The sequence below is a fragment of the Bubalus bubalis genome, chromosome 2 (assembly GCF_019923935.1).
Source record: "Bubalus bubalis isolate 160015118507 breed Murrah chromosome 2, NDDB_SH_1, whole genome shotgun sequence".
In the NCBI taxonomy this organism is placed as follows: Eukaryota; Metazoa; Chordata; class Mammalia; order Artiodactyla; family Bovidae; genus Bubalus; species Bubalus bubalis.
Genome location: NC_059158.1, coordinates 2,378,691 through 2,387,798, shown reverse-complemented (window position 1 = coordinate 2,387,798; position 9,108 = coordinate 2,378,691). Strand labels below are relative to the sequence as shown.

The 9,108-nt window shown below is 51.1% G+C and overlaps 1 non-coding gene across 1 annotated transcript; it reads right to left on the bottom strand.

Moving 5' to 3' along the window:
• Positions 1-5,590: 5,590 nt before the first annotated feature.
• TRNAF-GAA lies at positions 5,591-5,663 on the bottom strand. Its single transcript has one exon. It is a non-coding gene; the product is annotated as a tRNA-Phe (tRNA).
• Positions 5,664-9,108: the final 3,445 nt, after the last annotated feature.

Here is a 9,108-nt window from a genome sequence, read left to right as displayed (position 1 = left end):
GGTTGATACAGAGCCCCTATTTGGGTTCCCTGACACATACTGCAAAGTCCTGTTAGCTATCCATTTTACATATGGTAAAGTAAGTTTCCACGTTACTCTCTCCATACATCTCACCCTCTCCTCCCCTCACCCCATGCCCATAAGTCTGTTTTCTATGTCTGTTTCTCCATGCTGCCCTGCAAATAAGTTCTTCTTTCTAGATTCCATATATACGGTACCATCTTTCTAGATTCTATATGTATGCATTAGCATACAATAGTTTTCTCTTTCTGAGTTATTTCACTCTGTAAAATAGGCTCTAGGTTCATCCATCTCATTAGAACTGACTCAAATTCATGCATTTAAATTATTGTCACAAATGTAGTTTTTTTTTTTTTTTTTAGAAACCCTAGGCTGAACTAAAAAGAAGGAAAATGTTTAAATGCCTCAAAGGTAGAGAGGATAAAATCACTTTTAGTCTTGTTCAAAGTCTTGTCCACTCCATGCAGCCATCCGAGGGTACCAGGTCATCTTTGCTGTGGCCATTACAACCGAGAGGCCCAGAGAAGGGTCTCCTAGAGATATGTCTTCCCAGCACTTCTTAGGTAATGCATACATTTTAATGAGTCCTGGCTTAAAGCTCAACATTCAGAAAACTAAGATCATGGCATCCGGTCCCATCACTTCATGGCAAATAGATGGGGAAACAGGGGAAACAGTGTCAGACTTTATTTTTGGGGGCTCCAAAATCACTGCAGATGGTGACTGCAGCCATGAAATTAAAAGATGCTTACTCCTTGGAAGGAGAGTTATAACCAACCTAGATAGCATATTCAAAAGTAGAGACATTACTTTGCCAACAAAGGTCCATCTAGTCAAGGCTATGGTTTTTCCTGTGGTCATGTATGGATGTGAGAGTTGGACTGTGAAGAAGGCTGAGCGCTGAAGAATTGATGCTTTAGAACTGTGGTGTTGGAGAAGACTCTTGAGAGTCCCTTGGACTGCAAGGAGATCCAACCAGTCCATTCTGAAGGAGATCAGCCCTGGGATTTCTTTGGAAGGAATGATGCTAAAGCTGAAACTCCAGTACTTTGGCCACCTCATGTGAAGAGCTGACTCATTGGAAAAGACTCTGATGTTGGGAGGGATTGGGGGCAGGAGGAGAAGGGGACGACAGAGGATGAGATGGCTGGATGGCATCACTGACTCGAGGAACGGGGGGACATGAGTCTGAGTGAACTCCGGGAGTCTGTGATGGACAGGGAGGCCTGGAGTGCTGCGATTCATGGGGTCGCAAAGAGTCGGACACGACTGAGCGACTGAACTGAACTGAACTGGGAAAAATTAATCAAGAAACTGGGAAAACTGGAACAAGTATTATAATTCTCCTGCAATGACTAAAGCTTAACGACATATGTAGAGAGGAAAAAAAGTAAAAAAAAAAAAAAAAACAACTACGTATAAGCGTTGCTTGTTCCAGGCACACGCTGGCGTCAGGCAAGAGCCGCGTAGGGAGGGGAAGGTGAAGGCCGACGCTTCCGGGAACCGGGCAGGAACTTCCGCAGGGCGGTCATCACGGCCCGTGTCAGCTGCGGACTGTGGGCGTGTGCATGCTCAGGGCTTTTCTGCGCCAAGGGCGAATCACTCCTGCAAATAAAGTAAATATTGATAGATTTGTATGCTTTGTCTTCTATACAAATCCCAGGAAAGGTGTTCCAAAAAGTAGTGAGTTTTAGAAGCAAAATTAGTTCTCTAACTGGCAATTTCAAAAGTGATTCTGTATGGTGTTATTAACCTTGCTAGAGATCCAAGCGTTATATTATTCAAACACTCCCCCCCATATTTGCTGGTGTTTTCCCGTGTGTGAGTATTCTCTTACGGCTGCTCTAATAAAGTAGTCAACGGCTACATCTCAGCTAGCCTCCCCTTCCCTACTGCCGCTGATTTTGGTTTTCCTCATCTTTCGATCTAAGGCTTGATGCCAGGAGCGAGCTGAAAACTGCTGAGGGCGCCTCCTGTTCCGATCAAAACCCCAGAACCGAGGCGCGGGGCTCCATGGTGACAGCAGACGCACTCATCCGCCAGGTCAGGTTTCCGACCTGCTCGCAGGGCCCTGAACCCACGGTTCCTGTTTGCTTCTACACGGGCAGTGGCCTTAATCAAAGGAGCCCCAGATAAAGCAGAGTCACCCGAGGGAGACAGAAGAGAAGGGAAGAAAGGATGGGGAAGAAAGCGGGATGAAAAAGAGAATTTTGACCACGTGCAGATCCTCCCAGAACATCTTCTGGGGAGTAATTGATAAATAGCCGACTCCTCATCTGTCTGCTTTGTTTGTTTAGCCCTTCACCCAAAGACACTCTTCTCAAAGCTTTTACTCTCTTGTTATTGTGTAGTCGCCCAGTCGTGTCCGACTCTTTGTGACCCCGTGGACTCTAGCCCGCCAGGCTCCTCTGTCCATGGGATTTCCCAGGCAAGAATACTGGAGTGGGTTGCTATTTCCTCCTCCAGGGGATCTTCCCTACTCAGGGATCAAACCCGCATCTCCTGCATTGCGAGCAGATTCTTTACTGCTGAGCCACCAGGGAAGACCATTACTCTCTTAATGTTTTCAAATTTAATTATGAAGAAAAGATCATGAATACTCTGGTAATTTTAAAGTATTTCATGTGTATAAAAATCAGTGGAGGGAGGAAGGTCCAAATGGGAGGGGATACATGTATACCTAAGGCTGATTCATGTTGAGGTTTGACAGAAAACAACAACATTCTGTAAGCAATTATCCTACAATTAAAAAATAAATAAAAAGGAAATAGAAAAAACAATGGAACACCAGACCCAACAGACAGAATCTGCTTTAGAATCAGAGCTGGAGCCTGTCAGCGATACCTGAGGCCAAAAGGCTTCTCTCTGGTCCAGCGTTTGCCCACCTATGGTCCACAGACTGTCAGCACCATCGCCATGGGGACCTTTGAAACCAGAACTTCTGGGTGTTGCTGGGAGGTCCTTGTTTTTCACATGTTAGCCAGGTGAGTCTTCCGAACTCTACTGTTTGAGAGCCGAGCCACTGATCTGGCCTGGGCCCCATGCTGTGTATCAGACGAGGAAGATTAGATGTGTCTCGGGGATCATCCAGCCAGTGGGCAGCAGAGAGGACTCAGAATCTCCAACCTGGGCCTTCGTCTGTGGTCAGCATCAGACCCAGAGCTTCCTATGGGGCCCACTGTGAGCAAATGCACATTCCCACAGCCCTGCGCACGGATGCCTCCTCTCTCCATTCCCACACCCCCAGGACTCTTCCTGTCCGGCCAGCATTCACATACAGGAACCAGGCTCCCAGCAGGTCCCCAGCTAGAAGCGATGGGGGCTTTGAAAATGTGCTCTCCGTGTGGCCCTTCATGACTAGGACACCCGAGTGGGGTGGGGAGACGTGGTGGCCATGGGGAAACCCACTTGGAGGCCTGTGGTCAGCCCAGGGACACAGCGCCTTTGGGGGAGCAGAGACCCTACGTGCTCAAAATAGCACGCGCTGGATCCTTTAGTTAGGATTTTTTTTTTTTTTTTTTTTTGCAAATTTATTGCCAGTGTCCACAGCCTGCCTGGAACATGACTTGTGTTGGAGAAGTTCAGGCTGTCCTGAGTTCGGGTGAGGCATCCTCTGGGGTCAGTAGAAGCCGCCCAGGATGGGAAGGCTGCTTGGTCAGAGCAGTCAGCAGAAGCCCCACTGCACTTCAGAGAGCAAGGCACCTTCTTCTCCAGAACCGAGAGTCACGTCTACTGAGCGAGAAGTCCCAGGTAGGAAGCATCGCGGTTTCAACGTGAGGGGACCAGGGGGAAGGAAAGCATTATTACTCAGAATAACTTTCCATCTTAACCAGGACTCTGAATGTAAGGGATGGTGGACTTGAGAGGCGTCCCCTCCGAGAGCCAAGCCATCCCTAGGTCCAGAAAAGTCGGGGGCACTGCCCACAATGCCACTGTCCCCTCCTGCCCTGTGACCAGTGCGGACAGGCCAGTCCACCAGGGCCTTTGGGAGGGGAGGCAGCGAGGCCGCCCATCTGTTTAGTTGTGATAAAATGACGAGGGAGGGGAAGGTCCCCATGGAAACCACCGAGCCTGCGCACAGTAGGGACACACGCGTGGCTCAGGGCAGCCTCCAGGCCCAGCGTCGCTCACTTTCTTCCTGGGAATGACTGACTCTTGCTGATGCCCCATCAGCTGGGTGACGGGACCTGGAGGCTGGCCGTGGGGGCACTCGAGCTGAGTTGTGGGATTGGAGGGTGTTGTTATTCCTGGGAATTTCTATCGTATTTTAGGCTCAGGGGCCTGGAGATTACTAAGCCAGCACAGTTTCAAATACTGGGGAAGACTGCCTCACATGTCAAAGGCTTCAGTCCAAAATACTTCCAGACTTCTATGCAAGCTGCCAAACAATTGCAGGAGGAACCATCCCTGAAGAGGATGGGTTTATCTGACAAACATCCCTGGTGGCTCAGATGCGGGAGACCTGGGCTCAATCCCTGGGTTGGGAAGATCCCCTGGAGAAGGAAATGGCAACCCACTCCAGTATTCTTGCCTGGAGAATCCCATGGACAGAGGAGCCTGGCGGGCTACAGTCCATGGAGTCGCAAGGAGTTGGACGTGACTGAGTGACTAATATCTATCCTTATTTTTACACAAAAGTTGAAAGTAGATTGAAAATATTTTTGGAATAAACCTTATTTCAGGAAATTCCCTCCTTATGATAATCCTATACGGCAAACCAAACGCTGCCTAAATGAAATGCATGCTCCCCAGGGCCACTCAGTGAAACTGTCTCACAGAAGCGGCTTTAGCAGTTGCAGAATGGCCCTTCAACGATGCATTATTTAAACTAAATGGATTTTGAAGGCCCTATTAAACTCTTGACAATTTTTTAATTGAGGGTAGTGATGGTTAAATGGAGATTTGACGTGATCGATGATTATGATGCAGAGAAAATATGACGGGACACATTGAGATGCCCTCCTGTTTCTGGAGCTCTTACAACCTGAGCACAAATAGGGCCGTGAAGAGGAGATTAATTATTTTCCCCATGGAAAATGAAATGGCTGCTACAATCCAAATAGTGACACCTAAAACGAGACACTCCACTTTCTGTTTAATTTCCCACCGTCAAGTTCAAAGAAATTATCATCTGAGAAGAGACTGGAAGACACACAGTGGTGCTGGGAGAGTGAGGTCTCAAATACACCGCTTTTGCCGTTTTTGATATGTCTCTGTTTCATGTTTTCCCATCTTGTTAGTAAAAGAGATGAGAGTAATTTAGTCCTTTATTGTCAGCTCGGGATTCTTATCCAGGTTACTGTTGTTTCAGTCACTAACTCCAGGCTCCTCTATCCATGGGATTTCTCAGGCAAGAATACCAGAATGGGTTGCCATTTCCTTCTCCAGGGGAACTTCCTGACCCAGGGATGGAACCCACATCCTCTGTACTGGCAGGCGGATTCTTTACTGATAAGCTACCAGGGAAGCCCAGAGATATAATTTTCGCGGAGTTTCAATCATGCAAATGGAGATCAAGGAGGTCGCTAGAATTGCTCCTTCTCCTGGATGTAAATTAAAACACTCAGTCTGCCAAAACCCGGGGTTGAACCAGGGACCTTTAGATCTTCAGTCTAACACTCTCCCAGCTGAGCTATTCCGTCCCCTCTCATCCAGGTGGGCGAACGGGGTTGTGATGCACTGATGATCTGGGGGCACATCGTCTGTCTGCACATCACCCCTTCACCCAGGGGGGCACGCTTATTCCTCAGTGCGGGGGCTGACTCTGGGTCCTGATCCCTCAGGCTGAGCTCCTTACACATGCCCCATAATCAGCGTGCAGTTAATGTTTGTGCATGAACGTACGAGTGAGTGAGTGCCGGGTCCCAGGAGGGGCTGGCCCACCTGCCTGCTTGGCTCTCAGCATCTTCTGCTTCTGCTGAGTTCCGGAAGGTGCTCCAGTTGCCCTGCTTGTGTTCCAGAAGGACACCTTCTTCCATTTCTATCACAGCCTCCTTTTCTCCCTGGAGGTCCTGAGCGTGCTAGGAGAAGCTGGTCATGGTGATTCTCCCCCTCCTGCTACCCACCCACCGCTGGACCCCACATGAGGACCAAGATTCCCATCAGACTCCCCACTGCGGGCTCCTGACCCTGGAGCCACCCCCCCCCCCCCCAAGTATCTCTAACACGTGCTTTAGGACTCTCGCAGCATCAGAGCCGCCTGATTAAGAGGCACCTTGCTTGGGGTCCCACAGCCACAGTTCCTGGTCCAGGTCTGTATCTGCATGTTCAATGAGTGTCCAGGCAAGGCTATGCAGATGCTACCGGTTGGGGCCCCATGTACGAACCTGCACTCTGATTGGCCAGGGCCAGCGCTGAATCCAGCTGCCTCCACCACACCCACCCTCAGCATCTGTGTCACTTCCGTGCAGTAGAACACGTGACCGCCTTACCCTGCACAAGGCAGAGCCCCCTTCTCTGTAAGTGTTCCCTGGCTACTAGCCAAGTGGCTCTGGAAGCCAAGGCAGCCCTCTCAGGCCCCAGGGGACCCATGACCCAGAGCGTGCCCCCTGCTTTGCAGCTCTCACAGCCCACGGCTGGCCCAGCTCGCGCTGAGCGTGTGGACCTGGAGACTGGCCGTGACTTCCTAAGGAGCCTCGTGGCCACAAGTCATCACCGCCAGCGCCTGGTGCTGCTCCCGGCAGCCTGGTTTCCAGGGAAATCCCTCACCGAAGAAGGAGCCTGTCTCGGGTGGACCTCAGACCTCCCTGCAGCCTGCCTCGCTGAGGTCAGAGGATGGGACTGGAGCCTCGGGTCCACAGAGAAGCCATCTGTGAATCCAGGTGACCAGGAGATGAGGCACTGAGGGTGCTCATAAACCCTGTCTCTGTCTGAACCTCGAAGACCATCCCCGACTCTGGGTCCTGCAGACTCTGCTGCCTGCACGGAAGGGACCAAGGCGACGGCAGCCTTGGGAAGAAGTGATGGAGCCTGTGATCTGCTTGGCCCTCCCCCGTCAGCTCCTGTGAAGGGGCAGGAAGGGGCAGGGTGCACCCCTCGCCTGGAGCCAGGTGCACCCCTGGGGTCAGGGGGCGGAGGGATGCTCTGTGCTCCTCACCTGGCAGGGCCAGGGGTGGAGGACGGGTTCCCCCAAGTCAGGGAGCAGGGTGCTGGTTCTGCTTTCTGGAGATGAGATGTGGACCTTCTGGGGGCTCAGGCGACCCCAGAGAAGAGCTCCCGGGTGCAGAAGGAGAAGCAGGTCCCAGGATGTGGCATCTGCTGCAGGGGAGGCCCTGAGAACCTGACCGAGGCCACCTTGCTCCAAAAGGAAGTGTCTGAGCGTCTGCCCAGCCCCAAGGACTTGGGCGCAGGGCAGGGTGCCAGCCGCTGAAGGCTTCGCCCCCTCACCACTGAGAAGGAGCCCTGAAGGGTACCACCAACCCTAGTGGGGGACAAGCTGAGTCAGGGAGAAGCCCCCAGTTCCCCTCTCCCAGGAGGGCTGGGGAGCCAGAACATCACCGAGTGAAGTCTGGACCTTTATACTCTAGACGGCGTTGTAATCACGGGGCAGAGGCTGCCCTCATGGTCACAGGTACCTGCTGAGACTTCATCCAGATCCCAGGAAAGAGCCAGCCCTGAGTGGGGCTTCTGGGACCCCGTGGGGAGAGGCCAGTCGTTGAGGGTACAGTGGCCTGTGGGGTCTAGCTCCTTCCTATACCAAATGTGTTTATCTACCTGTAACGTCTCCAGCACCACCCCGCATCCCGTGTTGAGAAGTAGACTTTTTTCTTCGATAATCAAAGCCCACATTCTTGTGCATTTGATGCTACTTCAGTAACTGTGCTAGTCATTGAAATGTACGTTTGCTAATTTAGTCCTCAAGCAACCCTATGAGGTGTCCTCATCTATTTTATAGAAAAGGAGTCTGGGTGGTGATTTTTCACCAATTGCACAGGTTATGGATGGCTTAGCGGTGGTTAGAACCCACAGCACCAATGGTTCTCAGCCAGGGGTGGGCTTTTGCCTCCCTGGAGGTCAGATGCTGCAGTCCGTGGGGTCGCGAGGAGTCGGACACGACTTAGTGACTGAATGACAGCTGCACGCCAGCCACCAGTGTCTGAAGACGCTCTGGTTCACGTCCACGCCCGCGGTATGTGCGCTGCGCGCCTGGGGGTCCAGGCCAGGCCGCTGACATTCACAGCACACGGGACAGCCCAGGGCCAGCCCCGCCCCAGCCCAAACACCCCCAGTGCTGGAGCTGAGAAAACTGCCTGCTGGCACTTGTCTGCCAAATGGAAATGGTTGAATTTTTCTGATCGTATAACATTATTAAATAAATCAGTCTATTCTGGAAAACCATTAGAATATGCAAATTACCTGCAACAACAGTATTGCCAGAGACAAGGCTGGTTCATGTGTTTGTCTATAAATGTTCAGATTGGTTCCTCTGTGGACGCATATATGTACACCCATGCACACACACACACTTGCGCACACACACATTGGTTTTTCATGGAGTCTTTCTTTCTTCAGCTTATTCTTTTTTTGAAAATGGAATTGCGTGTGGTTGCTGATCCTTAAGATTTTTACTTAACCATCCACTGCACTAAAAATACACGTTATGGACTTCTTTCCACGTCAGTAGAGACATATCAGGACAGCTTCCCAGCTGGCTCACATGGTAAAGAATCTGCCTGCAATGCAGGAGACCTGGGTTTCATCCCTGGGTAGGGAAGATCCCCTGGAGGAGGGCATGGCAACCCACTCGGTCTTCTTGCCTGGAGAATCCCATGGACAGAGGAGCCTGGTGGGCTACAGTCCATGGGGTCACAAAGAGTCGGACACAACTGAGCGACTGAGCGTGCATGCACGCAAACGCAGGTCGAAGGACGTTCTCGAGGAGGTCACTCTGGCCCACAGTAGGAGTGGGTTGGAAATTTTTGTGGGGACTTTTTGTTTGGGAGATGGCTCTGGGCCTTTAGTGGGTGGTGGTCCAGGGGTGCTGAACATCCTATATTGTGCAAGGCAACGCCCCACATGCAGATGAATCCCTCATAATTTTGAAATATCCCACCAGTAACTCATGTGGTTAAAAAGCTTATTTAGAAT